Consider the following 22,435-nt stretch of genomic DNA (forward strand, 5'->3'; position numbering starts at 1 on the left):
TATAATCCTGCCGTATTATATTTTCCAATAACATTGTACTAAAGTAAAAATTAAGAGATTCTTGCAATAATACTTCTTCTCTACATATTGAGAATTCTCACAAAAATATTACGCAATTTACTATATTACAGGTTATTCATTCAAATTACTATTTGTTCCTTACCTTTTTTTATGTGCCAAAATGTCGTCAGTCTTTGCTGGACTCATATAAACTATGTTACCATACAGAGAATATGAAACTGCCATTTTAATTCATCAAGTTAAATATTATGAAGTAAAACTATTTTTTCAGTTTTCCCTGGTAAACATAAATTACTGATAATAAAATGTGCTGGGTAGATTTCTAAATTACAAACGTCTTGAAGAAGCATTTTTACAAGGAGGGACTTTATGATGCTTGAGTTAATTTAACATGTTAATATTTTCAAGTGCTGGTTGCTTGCAAGACTGATTTTTGGATGTAAAAATAAACTTGACTGAGTTCAAGTATTTAAGTAATTCAGTTGCAATTACAATCAAACAGACATTTGAACATACAATTTTGGGTGAAACACAGCAGCATTCCTCAAAGGGTTGAAAATCAGATGACATACAAAATGAAGAGTATATCCAAGTTGGATTTTTTACTATTTGAATTATTATTAGTATTCACTGAATTGTTCTCCTATTATAGATAAAATAGTAAAAACACCATTAGAATTTTTGGAATCTAAATATTCAAAAAATGCACACATACAACACAGTCTCTGCAAAATTAATACATGTCAATCATATGGATGTATAAAAATATTGTACATTAATCTTACAGTGTGTAAGTGTTCAATGTCTCATTTTTTAATTCAAGGCTCTAAAGAATAGATTTATCATTTATTTTAACTTTGGAAAAATAGTTAACTTAATATTTTCAGATCCTAACTTGGAAACAAAACAAAGCTGATTTTTTTCCACAAGGAAGTCTAAGTTAATTATATGACATGATACATTATAAGGAATTTTACAGGCTCTTACACGATAAGAAATTTCTATAACATATAGAAAGAGCTTTCAGTTGTCTAACTCATCAAGCTTGCTGTTATTTGTTAAAAGAAACACACTTTCAGAAAAAAAATAATTATAATAAAAATGCTTTTTCACTTCACAGGAGAGGATTGCACTTTTTAAAAATAAATCGTATAGAACCATGATTAAAGCTCCATGCATAAGCTTGTATTTATGGTGTAGTGTTCTGTTCAAAACACATGCAGATAACTTATCTAAACCTTGAAGATTAAAAAATATATTTTCACAAGAAGTAGAAGAGTTATTTTCACATGATTTATAGTAAATGTGCCATAAAGAATAAAATCTAAATTAACTAAGAGTTACAATAACATCCTGAAAACATTAAAAATATAAATTCATAGACAACATAAACTTAATTGCATGTTCAATTAATGAACCGCAGAAAACCAGTCAAAAATTTGAAAAATTTGTATTTTTCTAATGTACTTACATGATTTTGGAATTAACTCACAAAAATGTCTCTTCACCTTATGAAATGGGGAATTTACTGGGCCATGGATCTCATGTGGTAAGTCTAAGTAGTTTAATAATGACAAAGAATTAAGAACAGAGAACCATGTGCCAGTTGTTACTGTATTTGAACACAAATAGTACCTTAATTTATGGCATTTTGAATAGTATTTTGAAATTATTTTAGTGTAACAGATCTTTTGCTGAGAATCTTAAGTTGTTACATCTTTGTCACAACATTCATTTGTAAAAAACCCCAATTTTTTATGAAAACCTTCTGCATAGTTGTGGTATTTATCTAACACTTAAAAACCTTTAGTCAATGACAACATTCTACTGCATTGCAGTTTATCAAAGAATAAAAATATTCTTTAAAATTTTATGATAGATTTTCTGTCATGGATCCAGGATTTTTAGTATATTTTTGGTTTTTGGGGTTTTTGTTTGTTTGTTTGTTTGGTTGGTTTTTTGGTTTTTTTTTTGTTTTTGTTTTTTTTTTTGTTTTTTTTTTGGTTGGGTTTTTTTTTTTTTTTTGTTATTTAAGAACCCTACTTACCACTTTTCCCTATAGTACAATATCATTGTTATGTGCTGGCTATACCTTTCATCTACCTATCAGCTACTGATGGGCTAAGATCTTCATTATGCTTTGGTCAGATTCTCTGATCACTGACAAATTGAAAAAAAAAACCTAAAGGCTTTAGAGGCAAGTGATATAGAGAAAGGAAGATTATTTCAAATGGTGATGATGAGGAAAACAAAGGGAACAGGGGAAGAAGTTTCTGTTGATTTACTCTTAGTGCCACTGCCCAAGTACATGGTTTTGCTAGAGAAAAAATTATGAAAATGATTACTCCATTTTGACCAGGTTATTCAAAGAAAACAGCTGCAATTACAAATTGCCACTTAGTCTGGAAAGGAGATACAGAATTCCTTATGAAATTTACCACTAGAGGGTCAGAAATGAAGCAGCCTTTTCCACATTTTTCTGAAATTTGAAGTAAAGAATCAAGACATGCTCATGTCTTTAACCAGTTAAAATACCTAAAATGCATGATATTTTATATACTGCTCTGCACAGAAAACTTGAGCAAGAAGGCTTTGATAAGAGTGGAAAAAGCTTAGCAGCATCTGCACTCTTAGTATATTTACAGCCCCTTGTAGTCTTCAAGCCTCTTTGGAAGTCTGAATAATTTAACCAGTATCACAGTTAGTTCATGTACTTGCAAAACACACTTCTAAAACTGTTGTGCTAATGGTTACATTATTCAAATTTCTGATTTCTGCCTTTCTAGACAGAAGTAGAGGGTAAGAAGCACATGCTGACTTTGGCCCTGAATGGCTAGAATTTTAAAGAAGGACATGACTACCCAGGTTAATTTCTGGTTAGCTTCCCGTCACCACAAGGTAGAGACTATAAACTCACAAGTTTTCTCTTCTTCCCATCACTTCTTTCTCCCTCCCAGATGATGTTAGAGAGAAATTATGTATCTGATCATAGCACCTGAATTCATGGTGGTTCTTATCAACCGAAGTGGTAGCATATAGCTTATATAGGTCATTAGCAACCACTGAAACTGTTAAGAAAAGACATTATCAATTCTCTAATACCATGTCATGCAGTGAAAGTGCTATAAGATATAAATAATCAGATCTTAGCAAATTAAATCCTGTTCCAACATTTTTGAATCTGTTGTACGTGTTCAATGAATACATGACATGTACTCATTTTCTGGGGTCTGACATTTGAATTTATTAATTTTCACTATAATAAAGATAGCATAATGTCTACAAAAGAAAAAGCATGGGAGATAAAAGTATCTTGAGATGTTTAAATTAATATTAGGCTAACCTTGGAAAAAGAAAGAAACACCAGTTCTCTCTGTGAACCACAAAGAGACTGAGTTTAATTTCCACATTGCTTTCCAAAGGCAAGCAATTATGATTTGTTTCTTACAAGCAGGGAAATTTATTAAAAAATGGGCCTTCTTCCATCATCATTTGTGAAATGTGGGTTAATACTGAGTTTTACTGAATCTCGTAGTAATAAAACTCCTAAATCCATAAAAATCAATAGTGGAATTGATTCAGGCACTACCTCTGAGCTTGTATCATTGCAAAGGTTGTATCAGTTGCCACTTTCTGACCTAAGTAGTTGTTCTAAATTGTAAAACAAAAAAAAACATTAGTAAGTAACCATGTGATAAGCTACCAATAAAATTGCTTTAGGATAGCTGGAATTGACTCACATTTAACCTCACTCTTCTGCTTGTTTACACAATTTTAGTGTTGCAATGTTATTTTCTTTGGGTGCATGCAGAGAACCTTTGACTGGATGGCTATTGAGTCTTCATGAGAATGCTGCTATTTATCTAATGTAGTAGCAATTTTCATTCTCTGTACTTCGCATTGCAGTGGTATCAGGCCACTCCTGTTTTACACAATGTAAACCACAGGGATATTAGTAGATAGCAGGGAAAAACTACAGTAGGACATAAATACTCTGGTGACTTTATTGGTCAAAAATTGCTCAGTAACAGGTGAACCTACTAGGCAGTTCCATATCCTTTCATCTCACTGCTGTCTAGATATATTCATCAGAGGGTTCAGTTCCATGCTGCAAAAGGAATAAAGAGCTGTTATTCCAGAGACATTTTGAATTGATGTATCAAGGCACTATTTGGTATCTGTTCTTTATATCCATTCACATTCCTTGTGTCTGTTGTGCATACAAGTACAGCTGCAGAATCACATCTGAAATTGAGGAACTACTCACTGTTTACTATTTCTTTGAATTTCTTAACAGTGTCTTACTCAACTTTGCTATAAATAATTTCTAAGATATTGAATAGAATGGTAAAAGCTAAATTACCTTTTAATCTGCAATAAAACTGCTGCTAGTCTCTAGCAACATTAATCTACGATATCCTAATATGCTACATATAATTAGAATCAATCTTGAAACATCTAAACCATTAAAAACTGCTCAGTCTGTCTATTCAAAAGCAGCTATTAATTTATAAAGAGTTTTGCCAGCAGGAAAATGGTTGTAATACCAACAGGAATCCTATAGATAGGGAAATTGAAAAAATTAGCAGACTACCTCATCGTTATAGAAGAGCCTCTTATTTCTAGAGAAAAGGAGAGAATATGAAAGCTTAAATGAGATTTTACTGTCACCATTACCTGGAAAGAGCTTGAGCAAAGTTAGTAGGTCTGGAAAACAGAGTATAACCATGACTATCAACTCCTTATACACAGAGGAAGATTCAAAATTAGTTGGCTAAACTAGGTACTTTACTTTACTTTCTGGACTTTCTTAGAAGCATTATTTTTCTAGTTAGGGCCAGGTATTGCATAGGGGAATGGCACTGGGCCTTTTGTGCTGTACAAGGCAAGGAACTTCAAGAGTTCTGAGGTTGAAAATATTCTATATGGACTGTGAGAAATCTAAAGAAAAGTAGAGAAGTATAGTGGATCTTAATGGAGCAAGACATTTATACTCCAGCTTTATGAAGAGGTATCAAATTATTATGAACACAAAAGAGGAAGAAGGAAAGTAGATTAATTAATATTTCTCTATGCAAAAAACAAAATTTCAGAGAACACTTTTCCCAGAAAACAACATTTTGTTATTAAGAATAAATTACTTCAAGCACTAAAACAACACAGCTATAGCCACAATAAAAAGCAAGGAATCTTTTTTCTTTGTTTGTTTCTTTTTACCTCTTTCAGCAATAAACCAAAACTACTTTTTGTCCCGGACATTGCAACTGACTTAGTGCAGCAAGACTAAGAACTCCAGCCTATGGTAATTTATCTAAACCCCCAAAATTATTAATTTAAATGACAGTTGCAGCACCCTTTCCAGAAAATAAAACATAAGATTCATAATAAATTTCAAAATTCTAAATATTAAACTGAGTACAACTTGATTTTGTTTGTAAATTCACCATGCAATGGAAAGAAATAAAGACTACTATGTTATACAGTATATTGCCATCATTAATCTCTTCTGAATATGAATCAGCCTTACCTTAATACCTACCAAGTGGGACTTGGTCAGCATGACTTTTTCACAATCTCAACTCCCTCATTAACATCAGAAATAAAGATGGATGGTCTACCAACAGTAAGGAATGTGTTTTGGGCTTTTTTTTGTGTGAGACAAATTATATGATTCCACAAAAAATACAGTTATCAGTCTGTGGAAATATTCTCACTTCTGCAATGTCTGACATAAAAAAATACAAATGCTTTTCTAAATAATTACAGGAAGTAACAAATGGAAGTTTCTAACAGAGTCTATATAGGCCTGCTCTTGCTAGCTGGTCCAATGTACAAATTAACAAAATCAGTATTTTAAGCAGGCCACTGAGAAAGAATTCAAACAAACCAGCTAGTGTTTCATTTCAGTTTCTGAGGCCAGAAGAATTCAGCTTTCTTCTGTTTATCACACACTAATATCCAGAATGTAAGCCTTGAAAATATTAAAAAAAAAGTAGCTAAGTCATGAATTCAATGGTACAGGCACATTATTCTGGATTTGTCCAAATCAGCAGAGTCATAACTCCAGGCCAATGCTGACACAATATCAGACCTCAAAAAGTCTACTCATAATGGTTAGTTAGGGGAGTGTGTTAAAGGTAATTTCAAGTATCTAAATTAGGAATGACAGCTCCTTTGGAAACCACTGTAGAAGCACATTGCAGTACTGTTAGTTATGCTTTAGTTATCGGCTTCTGGTATATAATATGAATAATTTGGTTTGTTAATATTTTCTTTGCTTTAAGAAGTTACTAAAAAGTGCCTTTCAGAAAAAAGCCTAAAATGACAGCTATTATGTGTCATTGACCTCCAGGGCATAAAAGGCACAAATATGTTTATATATAAGTCATATATTTACATTTAGTGTATATATACAAGTATACATATATAATAAATTAGTTACATGCACATACAAGGCATAATTTATTAAATATTTGATAAAATATTTTCAAACTTAGAAAATAATCTGGCAATGTGTAATTTAGAAACACAAGCATTGATTGTTTTCCTAATATAGTCTTTTTTTTGCAACCACTGTAAATGAATAGCATTGACCCTGAATCCCAGTTAATATAGATCACTTTAATTCAGAGGACTTTTTTTAAAATTTATTTTAGAACCTTTTAGTATTATTTTGGTGACACCTGTTCTCTGATTTTGTTAGTGTGATGCTGCTTAGAATCAGTTGAAAAATACCGTACTGGAGAAGTTGTCATCATCCTTCTCTTTTATAACCTAAAATATTTGCTCTGTTTTATACCTGCTGCTTTTCAGGTATCATATTAGAAATTTACTTCATGCTTTATCTATACACCGCATCATCACCTACTTTGAATGAGACTTTGAAGACAGCGTACTAAGTATTTAAGTTCTGCAAAGATACATGTATTTAATAAATCTGAGAATTATTAATCACTGTGAACTCATAGCCCCGTTGTAAAGCAAGTTTATAAGTAGCTTTAGCTTTGCAGCACTTAGTCCAGTCATGAACAGTCTTTGTAAAAAAGTTTAAGCAGAAGGATGTGTTAACTTACAACATTAAAGATATTTTTCATTTTGTTATTCGTGTTTTAAGATCTTTAGCATAGAAGGACAGATACCTAAAGTAAGATGCTTATAGAACTAATTTTCTTTTGATTTCATAGTTTGGCTAGTTTTCAACAATAATATAATACAATACAGATATTCACTGCATAATTCACAGATATTACACTGTGTTCCATCATGCATGGTAAATTAAAATATTCCATTAACTAAACAAATTTCTTGTGCCATAAATCAAGGCACACTAAGTAAATCACAGTAAATGAAAACAGAATTGCAATTGTATCACATTGATTAAGCAGAGACAAGAAATAGTAAGATTTATCATATTTAATGGGCAGAGATGATTATGAAACACATAGTTTTGAGGTTTGGATTTTTTGATCTTTATATTCTTTTTCTGAATTGCAAGTACAGTGTTTTTTAACTTCAAGGCATCATCAACACAAAGGAGCACATTTTTAAATTTAAATGTTTGCAAAATTTTTATGAAACAAGTTATAGCACAGTGTTGAAAACAGATACCAGGGTAATAGAATCATGTCATGGTAGTGAAAATTGTCTGTTGAAAGAAGTGATATTTACATTGAGTATGTTCTCTGTATACTCTAGTCAGGACCTACTTTGTGTTTGATAAAACAAACACAGCAAAGCAGGAAGTTTTCATTCAGCTGAGCAGCATGATGATATGAATTTCAGAACGATTTTAGGCTGTTGTATGGGTGAATCTCCTGAGGGTATGTTAATAATGGAGAGTGCACCCAAATCAAGCAATCAAATTGAACACAATTTTAGTTGTAGCACGCAACAGTATTTGTATCCATCAAAGTATTTTTAATATAATTTAAATATGGATATTTAAATGTGCAAACAGGCTAAGCAAATGTGCAAATGGGTCTTTACTCTCATCTCTCATCACTTTCTTCTGGACACATATTTTCTCTCACACAGGACTGACAAATACTGGAGGATTGCAGTACATCTGTTGTAATACAAAAATCTGACTTATGACATGTTGACATATTAAATTACGACATCCATTACTTTTGTTCTCAAAATTGTTGCTAAAATTAACAGACAGGAAATCTGTCTATTTGGCAGGCTGGTTTCAGTAAGCCTCAGGAGTCAGGTTTTAAAACTTTGGTTTGAAGTGCTCTGAAATATTACTTGAAGGGTTTCTGAGCTGCTCAATTGAAATCTACTTCAGGTAAGGAGTTTGTGACAACCTTGTTTTGTTAGATATTTATAAACTGCTGCAAGCTTTTATGGCATTAGCGTTAGCCATGTGCTTTGTATAGTTAGATGTATGCTTCAAGATCTTTCTGAAAGTTTTAGGCCTGAATTTCCTCATTACCTTCTGTATTTCCCTCGTATTGTTTTTGTCTTTCATAGGTACCTGGCTAGCACAGCTGGGAAATGCCCAATATTACTTTATTTAAAAGCTATTTTCACTGCTTTAGAATAGTCCTACACTTTATTATTAAAATTAAACTATTCATTTCAAGGTACCAGCCTTATTGAAAATTATATTTAGTCAATACAATTTTGCCGTACTTTAGAGCAGGATTAAGGGAAGCAATGTTGCTTCCTCTACATAACTGCTAACATTTATTTAATACATTTAAATATAATTAGGATTAAGATTTGAAATTTGACATAGAGTGGAATGTGCCTTTCAGTAGCTCCTCTCTGTAAAAAATCTGTTGACATCTGCAAATTATAAGACTCTGGATATTCTGTGTGCAAATATCATTGAACATTTTTCACAACTGCACAGCGTTCAGAAGCCTTCAAAAAAATCTACCATGAGTGCACCTTGCTAACTTCAAGATTCAGTGTATAACCACCATATCTGTTAGATGACTAAGCATTCTTTCCTGCAAGTCAGTAATTAAGTGAACTTGTCTTCCAAGTACTAATTTGGCTAGCCAGGAGCAACTGACACATCAGGTGCAGGAATGCAGACATGAAAATCACTCTCCCAAGAATTTCCCAAAGGCCTTTATCTGGCTTATAGCCACAGAAGGAAACAGAGAGAGCTACCTGGCTGGAATACAGCAGAGTAATGAGCTGGACTTGTCATAGTAATGTCAAGAGAAGCTGGACACTACGACTTAGGAAATAAGAGGGCATATTTTATTAAAAAAAAACCAACAACTGGTGAACATAAGAACAAATGCCTATCTTACTCCACAAATTCACAGAATCACAAAATTACTGAAGCCAGAAGGCACATCTAGAAATCATCCAGTTACTTTGGAGCAGCGTGTGATGGATGCACTCCACCTGTGTGAGATAAGTGAACTTTGGTCCAGGCAGACCTGCTAAGGCAGGTGGGCCTAACTGAAGTTAATCCTGGTGACTGCGGCTATCAATAAGGCAGCACCAAGCCCCCCAAATGGTTTGGCTGAATACTAGACTTAAAGGCATCCAAAACTTCATGAACACAGAAAAAAATCTGACAGAAAACCAACCACTTTATGCTATAATTATCTGCAGGCAACAGGGTCCATTGAGCTCACTCTCCATAGCAGCTGTCTGAGCAGTAGTGATCTCCAGTTGCTTGGAGATCCCTTACCTGACACTAGATATCAGTGGGTTGGTAACTGACATGTTATGCCTACATGTCACATCTAACATATGCATTATAAGCTTACATGACAATATTTGTATTCCATATCGATTTGAATTTTATCAAATGGTATTGTGTAGTAAATAGCACTGATTGCCAATCTGCAATTATTAAATGCTTTACATACATAAATTTACTGATTAGAAATCTATAAACTTCCTTATCTTCCCTTCCCTTTCCTTACCTTCCTCAGTTTCACACAGAATTTTATCCTGAAAATTATCTCTTATCTCTTATCCCGCTATTTTGAAAATAATTTATGTGCACACTAATTTCAAGCATGTGTTTTCTATTTTACTGTAACAGAGCCAATGTATTCACACCCCAAAGGACTGAGCTCCAAACATATTTTCTGGACAGTGTTAATAAAAGTTAACACCTGTATCAAAAAATAGCTCTTTGGCAAGCTATGCTGAAGCTTATATTACAAAAATTCTTCTAACCCTCCATTGATACTAAACAGAATCACAGAATAATAAATTTTCAGAATTGCCTGGCTTGGAAGAGACCCTAAAGGTCCACTCCCTCTAACATGAGCCAGGACAGTTTCCCCTAGACCAGTTTGGTCATAGCCCCATTCAACCAGGCCTTTAACACTTCCAGGAATGGAACACCCATAATTTCATTGAACAACTTGTTCCAGTACTTCACCATCATCTGAGTAAAGAATTTTTTCCTAACATCTAATCTGAACTTAGCTTCAGTCAAGTTAAAACCATTGCCGCTTCCCCTGTCATTATCTGCCTGTGTAAAAAGTCCTTTTCCCTCTTTTCTTTAAGTCCCCTGAAGCTAATGAAAGGCTACAATTATGTCTTCCTAAAGCCTTCTCTTCTCCACACTGAGAAAACCCAGCTCTCTTGTCCTGTCTCCATATGAGAGAAGTGCTCTTGGTGGCCCTCTTCTGCGCTTACTCTAACAGGCCTCCATCCTTCTTAAGCTGTTGACCTCAAACTTGGACACAGTAATCCAGGTGGTATGTCACAAAACCAGAGAAAAGTGGGAGAATCACCTCACTTGACATACTGGTTACCCCCCTTTTGATCCCCCCAGGATTGGTTTGGCTTTCCACGCTTTAAGTGCACACTATAGGTTCATGTTATGCTTTTCATCTGTGAGGTACCTCAAGTCATCCCTTCCTTCTGTTGTGTCAACTGCACCACTCAGTGTCACATTCCCTGGTTTTGCGCAGCCTGGTTTTTGTAGCCCGGGCACCACTGAGGTGGCTTCTGTGAGAAGCTGCTGGAAGCTTCCACTATGTCTGGCACAGCCAATCCCTGATGGCTCTGAAGATGGACATGCTGCTGGCCAAAACTGGGCCAATGAGAGAGGCTGGTAACACCTCTGTGACAAGAGAAGGAGGTGAGAACATATGAGAAAAATGACATGGCAGCACCAAGGTCAGTGCATAAGGAGGGCAGGCGGTGCTCCAGGTACCAGAGCTGAGATTCCTCTGCAGGCCGTGGTGACATCAAGGTGAAGCAACTGTGCCCCTGCAGCTCAAGGGGATCCTCAGGGAATGCAGAGATCCACCCATAGTCCATGGGGGAGGTGCCCATGCTGGAGTGGGTGGATGCCTGGAAGAGGCTGTGATCCAGTGGGAGACTGGTGGAGAGAGGGCCCTGCTTCCAGGGTGGAGCAGCCTGTCCTTGGAGGACTGCACCCCATGGAAGAATGACCCATGCTGCAACATTTTTGGAAGGACTGTATGTTGTGGGAGGGATTCACATTGCAGTAGCTTTGGGAGTATTGCTGCTCATGAGATTGGAGCCACACTAGAGAAGTTCACAGAGGACTCTCTCCCATGGGAGGGACCCCATAGCATCACAGGGGAAGGACTCCTCTCCCTCAGCAGTGGAAGAAAACTTTGGGTGATGAACCGACCAACACCACAATTGCCCTGTCTCCCTGTGCTGTCTGTGGAAAGAAGGGAGGGATTGGGGGAAGAAAAGGTAGTTTTAAGGGCTTATTTTACTTCTCATTACCCTCCTCTGACTCTATTAGTAATAAATTCACTTTGTATCTTTAAGTTGAGACTGTTTTAGAGTGTTTTTGTCCTGGTCCTTATCTCAACTCACAAGCTCTTTGTTAATTTTTTTTTTCCCTCTCCTCTACCCAGCTGTGGGTAGAGGGAAGGGTGAATGAACGGCTTTCATAGGTGCCTGGCATTTGACCAGTTGTCAAACTACAACAGTGGCTATTCAGCTTCATCAAGTGGTCTCAAACCTGTTCTTAGGTTGTAGTGCAAGGCAGTTCACTCACCCAACCCCCAACAAGAGCACCAGAAACTTGAGAAAAGTAGGGATCTTGGCTGCCAGTGGAAGTGAAGAGCTCACTGAACTCAGCCTTTTCCATATGAGGATCACCCTTCTTACTTCTCATTTACAGAGAAGGCATTTAAATTTGGAAAGATAAATCAAAGAACTATATGAGACTTTGACAACTTGAAGATTCAAGTGGTATTCTACAAAAATTAAAAGTGTCTATTGTTGTCTTGAGTAACTGTCGTGAAAATATGCCAAAAGGTCACCTTCCTTTACATTAAATCCAGAAACAATAACTTCCTGAAATAGCTCATTAATGTTCTAGCTGTCTGCTGATCATAAGTAAAATTAAGAGTGATATATTCCACAGATTAACAAGAGGATCTGGAATCAAACAATAGAATCTAGTTAATCTAGAAAAAAGATTTGTCTACTTAGCAGTTGAATATTTTAACCTGTTACGGGTAAGTAGTACACATTTTTATATATCATGACATTTATGTATGCATATCTTCTGTATTGGTATAATGAGGTTAAGACTATCTGATTTGATCTCCACAATAAGGAGGAGACTCAGATAGGCTCTTTTCAGAATGCCAGTGGTTACCCTGTAAGGCAAACAGAGAAATGTCCTCCAGCTTCATCTATCCATGTTGTTAAACTGCAGCTGGAAAAAATGTATAGTATAACAATTACAACAAATCAAAAAGAGTCCATTGGTAACTCACTGATTCTGAGCTGTCTGTATGTACCACTTACATGGAGAAATATGCAGTCAACTTAATTTGCTCTTTTGTTGATATATGCCCTTGTAATTGCTGAGGGAGGTTTTTTGATCTGGTGGATGATTTGAAGGGTGCAATTATCAGTATTTAGCAAATAGAAAATGCATGCTTAGTGTTCAGCAAAGTGACATAGAGTACATTAAAGCTCAGACCCATGGTGAATAGCTGCCTTTCATCAAGAGGGCACTGTACAGAGTCAACAAATCTTGGTAAATTGAGTCCAGGCAGAGATTTTCTGAAGAAAGTGTAGAATGTGAAGATAGAATAATTTAAAAGTACAATATTTTTACATTTAAGTAAAAAAAAAAATATTTTATTTCAAAGTTGTTTTCACTTTGGCATATATAATCAGAAAAAAACTTTTTTTTTTCCCAAGGAAGCCAAAGTGGGTTAATCCTATCCATTCTATAGCTTTTTTTTCATAAAAAATGATCCAAAATCCTGTATAAAATACTAATTTTTTTTGTTTTTATAACAGCAGTATAAATAGCAGATTAAATTCTGTGCACTGCTGCTCTAAAGTAAACTAACAAAGTTCAGTTAAGAGGAGGAACTAAAAAAATAAAAGGTTTTATGAGAGATCTTTTGAGGGAACATGAAAGAAAATACACTGAACAAACAAAGAAACACTAAAAACCCACAGTTAAAATGATAGTAGTAAAAAAATTGATATGGTAAAATTAAAAGAAAGAAAAATTATTTACTAAAGGATGTGATGAAAGACACATCATAAATTTATCCCAATTTGGGTGATAAAAGTAATGCCAAGCAATATGCAGCAAAGTTGTCTCCTTTGGAGGAGTTTAAAACATTTTTTTCCATCCTTAACCTCTCTGATGGTAACATAATATATGGGGGACTTAAAGTTATGTGATGATGAAACTCACTTCCACACAAGAAGCACCAAGGAGCAGAGAGAAACAATGACATAAATATTACTACCCCATGAAGGATCTCAGAGGCACCACTGTGCTACTCCCTGTACCTCTGGCAGCACCCCAGCACCCACCTGGCTCATCCCCTGGATGCCCCTGTCAGCCTCCAGCCCCCTGGACTAGGGTACATCCTGCACTATGAGCTTCTGGGATCTCTCCAGGTCTGTCCACAAACTGAGAGGTCACTGCTTGGGGGTGTGGGACACTTTATGGGTGCAAGGAGTAGCACAAGAGTCACTGTGGGATGTGAAAGGGATGCACCAGGAAGCAGGAGAGGTAGAAATCATGGTAGGCTGAGGAGGAGCAAGCATGGGAAAACTGAGGGGAACAAGCATACAGAGGGCCAGAGATGTGTAAGGAGGCCAGTGTACTCAAGGGCCCAGCACCTTATTCACATGATCCACCCTATCTTCTCTCTTCTGTTTTCTGGACATGGAACCTTGTTCCATAATGCTGTGGGAGAGGATTGTGGGTCAGGGTCCATGTGTCAGCCCTGCAGCCAATATAGCTGTCTGTGCCTGTATGTGATCACTAGCAAATGTGCAGCTCAGGGCCAGGCCATGGATGCCTCTGAAGGTGATGCACACGGGTGCTGTGGCTTCTAAAGGACCAAGCCTAGGATGGAAGGGACTGTGATGCATTCAGCTGAGGGACCTGGCAGCTGGTGCACAGGTGTATGAGTGTACATGTGTACATGTACATGCATGGGTGTGAGAGAGAGACAGAAGGATCCAGGAAGTCACTGAAAACTGTGTTTAAGCTGAGCTGCCAGGATATTCACACTTATGCATGTCTGTCCTCTATATCAGGGGGAAAAAGTCTCTGTACCAGTGGCAAGGATGAGGCTTCAAGTCCTATCTGTGTCTCTGAGAGTGCTGTGGTTTCTGCCTGTGTGGATCTGTGCAGTTTGCCCTGTTTATGTGTAGATATGCACACTGTGTATGCTTGTATATGCATTGCTGGTACTACATGTTCAGCCTCATCAAGTTTCTCCTTCAGCCAGGTGGGCATGGAGCTGTGGAAGGCTTGGCACTGTCACCATGACAGATTTGACAATCACTATCAGAAATGTAGGTGTCAAAACTCTTCAAAAGTTCTGAGCTAGGGGTAATGATTTTGGAACATTGTTGGACCACTCTTTCAGAATTAAGATGAATAATGTTTAATCATTACAGAAAAATAACTGCTAAAGCTGATAAAGCAGCAAAATAAAGTCATTATCTTGCTCTACTCTCTCAAAAACATAAAATATCATGTGTGTGAAATGTCTGTAATGTGTGAAAACAAACCAAGTAGATCCCTGATAACATCTTCCCAGGAACTCAAAGGGAAAAGGAAGTAGGCACTCCCTTTCTGCCTCCCTTCTGTTCTTTCTTGTTCTCATTGTCAATTTCTTTCCCACAGCTCTAGTCTTCTTTAGTTTAGCTTACATAAAATACAGCTTTGACCTTCCCACACACACAGTGACAATTTGAAAAATGGATCCATTTTCCTCAAATGAAGTATCTGATCACAAAATCCTTAGTGAAGCAAAATTCCAATTGAAGTCAATGAGTTGGAGTGGTGGGACCACTGAAATCAATGCAACCTTGTTTTGGCATGTCCTATGAAGCTACAGTACATTTTCCCCACCTATCCCACTAACAATGCACTTTTCTCAATTTTCAAAATGATTGACTCCTGTCCACAATAATGCTTCTGCATTATTCAGAAGGCACCAGCACTATAGCAAAAACGAAAATAAGAAAGGAAGACTGGCTTCCAGCTTGAAATAATTCTGAAAATTTTATAGGTAAGTAAATTGCTAATTTCACTTGTATGTCTCATGATAAATCAATTCAAAGTAATGTAAATTATGTACACTGACCATTCCTTTTCCTGATTATAAAATTGATGTCTATAACGAGACAGCAAAACGAATGTAAAGATATGTAGCCTTTTCCTTCTCCACATTATACCAGTACTTGCCTCAGTTGATTTACTCCTACAGAATAGTTCAGAAATATAGCAGCAATCTCTGAGATGCTTTTGCTTTCATACAGGATTTAATCTGTTAGTGCCAGACAGAAGTGTTTAAATTTGAAAGGTGTTTATCTAAAAAAAATCTAACAAAAATCTCTGAGTTGTGAAGAAGAAATTCCAGTTTTGTTTTAAAAGTGGCAGGGACAGACACAAGAGCAATCTAAGGAAACAGCTGAAGATTTGTTTGTCTTTGCAGAACAGGATTTTAATTTCTGGAAGAATTTGCTCTTGAGTGGCAATTCAATTAAGTGAGATCTGTTGGGCTTGAGTTCAAAAATAAAACAAAACAACAAAAGGCTTAATTAATTATACAAACAATTGATGGTCCTGCCAAATGAGAAAGTGAGCTCAATAATCTTAAATTTAAGCTGAAAACAAATGAAGAAGCTACAAAATAATACCCATACTACAATGGGAATACAGTTAGAGATACACAATAATTGTGAAAGGATGGCAGATACTCTAAAGAAGGGAAAGATATCTATGTGGTCACAGTCAGAAGAATCTTGTCCTAAAACAAAACAAAACAAACAAACAAAACCAACAAAACAAACAAACAAAAAAACAACAACAAAACAAAACAAAAAAAAAAACCCAACCAAACCCCAGTATGTTATTCCAGTCAGAAGAAGTCAGCCTCACCTCTGAGTGTGCTATATGCCTTAGAGCAGATCCTTCTGGAAGCTCTACGAGGTCATATGGATGACAGGGAGGTAAAGAGACACAGTTACACGGGGTGACATACCACACTGGGATGGCTTAGTCAGGCACAATTTGCCTCTTGTGAAGGCTGATGGCCTTCTACAACTGAGTGAGTGCACTGGTCAATAAGGGCAACTAGTCTAATGTGTTTTTACATCTGCTTTGACATGGTTCCCTCCCCCACAATATTACTATCTCTAAATTTGTAAGATATGCATTTAGCAGATAGATTGTTACATGGGTAAGTAGTTGGATGAGTGGTTGCTTCCAAAGAGCTGCAGGCAATGTCTTAATATCCATTGCATATATAAAGTTGGATGCTTTTTGATGAGTGGCCTTCCTGAGAACACTGTATGGGAATGAGTACTACTTAGTGCCTTTGTTAATAACACAGACAGTGGGACTGAGTACATCCTCAGCAGCTTTGCTGATGACAATGCAAAATTGACACTGAGTGCTGCTCAACATACTTGGGGGAAGCAATGCCATCCTGAGGGACCCTGAGAGGCCAGAGATGCGGTCCTGTGCAAACCTCATGAAGTTCCATACAGTCAAGCACAAGGTCTCACACCTTTTAACAACATTTTAAGACTGAAAAACAGTAGCTTTAGACTGGACCTAAAGAGATTTTTTTATTATTATATAATATCTATTATTTACTATGTATTAATATATATTATCATTTATTATTATTTATATTATATATATTTCTATTTAATATTTTAATTATTATATATTAATTATTATTATTTATTATTTATTATTATTTATTATTTATTATTATTTATTATTATTATATTGTTATATTATTTATTATAAGGGTGGTGAAACACTGCATTAGATTGCTCAGAGATGTTGTTGATGCTGCATCATTGAAATATGTTCAAAATCAGATTGATTGTGTCTTTGAGAAACCTCATCTACTGAATGATCCATGGCAGAGGGATTGGGACCAGATGATCTTCATAGATCCTTTCCAACTCAAACAATTCAGTGATTCCATGATGATTCAATATTATGATTCTGTGTTACACAAAAAACACTGCAATTAAAGTATTTTCATAACTGTTCCATGAACAATGCCAATAGACATGAAGATGCACAAAAGGAAAACAAAACAAAACAAACATGGACGTCCCTATATTTATATTTCATCCAGTTAATTGTGTTTACATGGTAGCTGATTTTATTCAGGTGAATTAAGAACACTGCCTTCTCATTAAACTTTTGAATTCCATCTTGGAAGACGCCTTCCACCACCAAAGAATTAATGTTGTGCAGAAGTAGACTTGGTATTGACCATTTTTCCCCCCCATGGCTCTTTGCAGAATCACAGCCAGTTTATCCAACTCCTTGAGTTTATGAAACACATTGTTGACTGTGATGTGCTGAAAGTAAAACTTAGAAAGAATTAAAAAGTGAATTTTTCATCTACTAGTGCACAGAATACTCAAACCTTAAATCCATTAGACTGAATTATATATGATTTATACCCACTATTTTAGCAAATAATGCAACTACTGACCACCTGACAATTCATGCTGGGTCCAGGAACCTGGAATCTCCCACCCCAGACTGTGCCCAGAGCAGGCTCACATATCAGTTTAGGTGGGGCTGCTCAGACTTAACAAACTCAAGATGTGAAACTTCTCAGGTCAAACATGGACTAATGCCCCTGGGTGGTGTCTTCACCTCTGGACAGTCTGCAGTGGGGAAAGGCTTCTTGTTATCCCCACCCTAAAAATTCCATGTTTTCGCTTGAGCCATGTTTCGACACCCTGCCCTTTCATCAAGCACTGCTGTCAAGAACTTTGCCTTTGTCTACTCCATCCGCTCCCATCCTTTTGGGTTAGTGCCAGGGATGCTCCCAAAGACATCCCTTCTCCTGTTTGTGCCTTGACCTCTTCACAAAGGGTAAGGGCTTCAACCTTGCCTTCTCAGTGTCCCTCCCTGAACCTTGCCCAGATTGTCAATACTTATAAGTACTGTATATCTTCTGTAATCTTCTATATGTGTATATATCAGTGAATTCTTCAGGCTTTCTCCAGAAAACCATTCTATTTGTTAAGTCAAAACAGAAACAGAAAAAACAGAAAAAAAAAGTCTATCAGGCTTTTAGTTTTTAAGCCCATTGGTCACAAGGCTATGGTTGAAAAAGTGCCCAGAACAAACAACATGCTACCCAAATAATCAAAAACTACCTCTGTAAAAGTTTACTTAAGCCCTGCTCTAGGTAATTCATTGTACTCTGCCTGGTACTGCTCAAAATTATATTAAAGTAAATTTGTGCAAGATATAAAAGAAAGGCCTTTTAAAAAGTGAGTGTAAGACCCCAATCAACTTATTCAGTATGAATTTTGAAAGGGCTTACAGTGGTTCATGGACTCGAAGTTAGTCACATGGGAGAAATATTGATAAGATAGTCTCAAGAGGCCAAACCAAATTATTGGTAAACATTTGATAATCTTTGTCAAAAGGTTCAGTACAATGTCCAATCAACATAAAACACTTCTCACAGCATTAACCTGGGTCATTCCGCTTAATAAACTTTAAACTCATCTGTCACGGTTTGACCCTAGCACAATGCCAGGGCCTCCATGAAGAGTATATTTCTAAAAGGGTTGCTGTGAGATGTTACCCGGGAACAGAACAAAACAGGCTCCCATTCGGGGATGGAGGGAAAAACACAACATTTTATTAATAACAATATCCATAAAGGAACACACAGACAGAGCAAAGAATAAAAACTTTCCAAATACATTCCTCCTCCCCCCTCCCTTTTCTCCACAGAATGAGATAACACCATAGATTCCCACCTTTCAGGTAATCAGCTTTCAGTCCATCATCATCTTTTCAAATAATCCACCCTCAAATCCATCGGGGAGAGAGAGAAGTCCTCCCTTGCACCATAGGCTTCCCCCCCATGTCCAGTGCTCTCACCACTGGACACAGGCCAGGACTGCTTTTAGGGTATCTTGTTTAAGGATGCTCTACCCAGTTCCAAAAGCAGCAGTCTCTCAACTTTGGGACACCAGTCCCCCCCCCAAATTTACCCCCTGGGGCCGAGGGGCTCGTGAACAGAGATCTTCCCCTCCACGGAGACAGAGGGCATCCCACACCCTCCTCAGCCGTCTCTGTTCACTCCACTGCTTCACTCTTGGCTCCAAAGTATTGTCTCCCCCTAAATACAGTCTCCAGGTATGGGTCTGTCCATGGCCATACAAGAAAGAGTCCGGCTCAAGGCCACTCCATCATCTCTTCTCACCTAGGATTCTTCTCATCTCTTCCAGTTTTCCTCACACGCAGTCCATCATCTCTCTCTCCTCATTCTGATTCAGGAGGAGCAGTATTTGCAAGGTTTCTATTACTCTACCAAGGGGTTAAAAACTTCGCCTCTGCCTGTCCAGGACTCCCACAGCTGCCGGGCACCTTCTCTCGCCACCTCCCCCGCTTCTGGCCGGCTGAGCCGCCAGCACAATCTCTGTCCCTCTCTCCGGGGGGAGAGGGGGGGGGCTGCCCAGACATCTCAAATCTCGTCAACCCCTGCATGTTCTCCTCCACCTCTGCAGCTTTTGGGGCTCCCGGCCTCCTCCCTGTCATGGCCTCCCCCTCCCCCACCCAGACACAGCTGGGCAGGGGAGAGGTCGGACCTTACTCACCCACGCCGGATTCCCAAAGAGGAAGTTCTCTGGGAATCTCCTGCTTTTAACCCCCGTGTGTTCTCAGAGGCGTATCCAGACCCTTAGTGGCCACATCAAATGCCAATTTTGAATTTGGCCACTGATTGGCCGGACTTAGACTTTTCTAGAAACACATTTCCGGCCAAACCACGACACCATCTCATGTTTTTACCCAAAATATTCCAAGAAGAGGGAAATAGAGGAAAAAGAAAGAGAAAGACAAACAAGATACAGAAAAACATACATAACTACCAACTTCTGGGTTCAAGTGGTATCCAGACAGAAGCTCCAAGAGGAAGGTAGGATCAAGGGTAAGGGCTGCCTCTTTGCCCTTAAATACCCACAGCATTCATGGCCCTCCCTCTAGGTGGGACTTACAGTATTTGGCCACTCAGAAGCTGGGCTAGGGAAGAGTAGAGCCCTGCCTCCAGTTTGCCAATGGTTTGCAGGCGCTGCAGGGGTGGGGTACAGTCTCTAGGGCCGGGGGGCATGTGGGGCAGATCACTGTTTTGCCAGGGTGAAGCCTTATCTGCCCCTCTCCCCCACACACATACATCCCAAAATGTCTTCAGACATTCATTAATACAGTCTCTGACAGTGAGACACCATGAGAGTTCTTAGTACACAGAAGAAGGAGAAAGAAAACAGTTTCAGTGATCAAAATATTAGGGATGAAATGGAATATTTAGTTTGATCTGAAACTAAGTAAATCTCTTTTGGATGCGTATTTAGAAACAGTTCTTTAAAAATTAAATGTAGCTTAAAGTAAAAAATAAAAGTATGAAACATCTAGAGTTTTCAATTGATTACAATTTTTTAAAAATGAAAATTATGTGCTTGAACAAACATTTGCAGCCCTAATATGCATGTCATTGAGTTAACATTTGTAACATTTTTCCTTGCCTTTATCAGGAATAGTGTGGCTGGCGCAACCAGGAAAGTACCTGGCACAGGTTAGGTCCCAGCTTGAGTACAGTATGCAGTTCTGGGCTCCCCAGCCTGGGAAGGTTGTTGAGATGCTTGGACATGTCCAGAGGAGGGCAACAAGACTGGAGCACAAGTCCTGTGAGGAGTGGCTGAGGAAGCTGGGGTTGTTTAGCCTGGAGAGAAGGAGGCTCAAGGAGGGACATTATCACTCTCAAGAATTGTCTGAAAGGAAGGTGCAGCTAGGTGTGGGTTCTGTCGAGGTGTTACTGGCTCTAGGGTCTTCAAAGAGACATGAGCAGTTGTAGATTGCTAAAAGGTTGCTTATTGTATGAATACATTAGTCTCGAAGGCAAAGAATTCCTTCTCCTTCTCCTTCTCCTTCTCCTTCTCCTTCTCCTTCTCCTTCTCCTTCTCCTTCTCCTTCTCCTTCTCCTTCTCCTTCTCCTTCTCCTTCTCCTTCTCCTTTTCTTTTCCCTTTTCCCTTTTCCCTTTTCCCTTTTTCCTTTTCCTTTTCGTCCCAGAACTCCCCATCCCTCTGTTGTAAAATTGTAAGATTCCTTATATTTCAAAACAATCACAGGATTTGAATGCCGTATCAATGAAATGTCTAATAGAAAATCAAACTCTTTGACAACAATTTAAAGGTTTGTTCACTTCCACAGAAAGGCTATGTTCAGGATTCTTGGATAGGAAAGCACTTCAGTATATTTTCAAGCATGAAAGTGTTCCCAGTCACTTCAAGATGAGTGTTATTTTGTCCCTCAAGGACACACACGGACTTAAATAGCTTTACTGATTTATAATGTAAACTTTTCCTATAGATACTAAAGGCCACAAAATTTTCTTATGTGCAGAATATCATCTCAAATAGACAGACAGAAGGCAGAAGCTGGTAAGAAAGAGATTGTAAATCTCCAAACAGCTTCTTTTGTAAGAATACTAAATTGCAGTGTAGCACTTTGAAGACACTAGGTTTACTGTAAGTAAACACACATGCCTCAGTATTAATTTTTGAATCTTTTAGTCAGAAAGAGGCTCAGAAGAATGAAGTACACTGTTAAGCATTATAAACACAGGATCTAACAATAGATATTTCAAGAAAAGCTAATTTAATATCTGTAAAAAGGAATTATATATCAGATCTTACTTTCAATTATATTAAAACAATAATTTTCTAATATTCACTCTTATTAAATGAAGTTAAAAGTAGCTGATCCCTTTGTTTCAGTCTCCTCTCGGTCTTTGAGATATTATTTATATGCAGGTGATCACATTATGCTAAATTATATAGATTCTTGTGCAATGTCTCTTGAATAACATGTTGTGTGTTTATGACTTTTAATAAATATTTTTTATTCTATCCATTCAGCCACAAACTTTCTTGCTA

At 37.3% G+C, this 22,435-nt stretch overlaps 1 long non-coding RNA gene across 1 annotated transcript; it reads right to left on the reverse strand.

Annotated features, from left to right (window-relative positions):
• Positions 1-4,011: 4,011 nt before the first annotated feature.
• LOC135291291 (uncharacterized) lies at positions 4,012-11,243 on the reverse strand. Its single transcript, XR_010354092.1, has 4 exons — positions 11,171-11,243; positions 10,746-11,077; positions 9,148-9,217; positions 4,012-4,129 (listed from the first exon to the last, which is right to left on the reverse strand). It is a non-coding gene; the product is annotated as an uncharacterized LOC135291291 (long non-coding RNA).
• Positions 11,244-22,435: the final 11,192 nt, after the last annotated feature.

This window comes from Passer domesticus, chromosome Z (genome assembly GCF_036417665.1).
Source record: "Passer domesticus isolate bPasDom1 chromosome Z, bPasDom1.hap1, whole genome shotgun sequence".
In the NCBI taxonomy this organism is placed as follows: Eukaryota; Metazoa; Chordata; class Aves; order Passeriformes; family Passeridae; genus Passer; species Passer domesticus.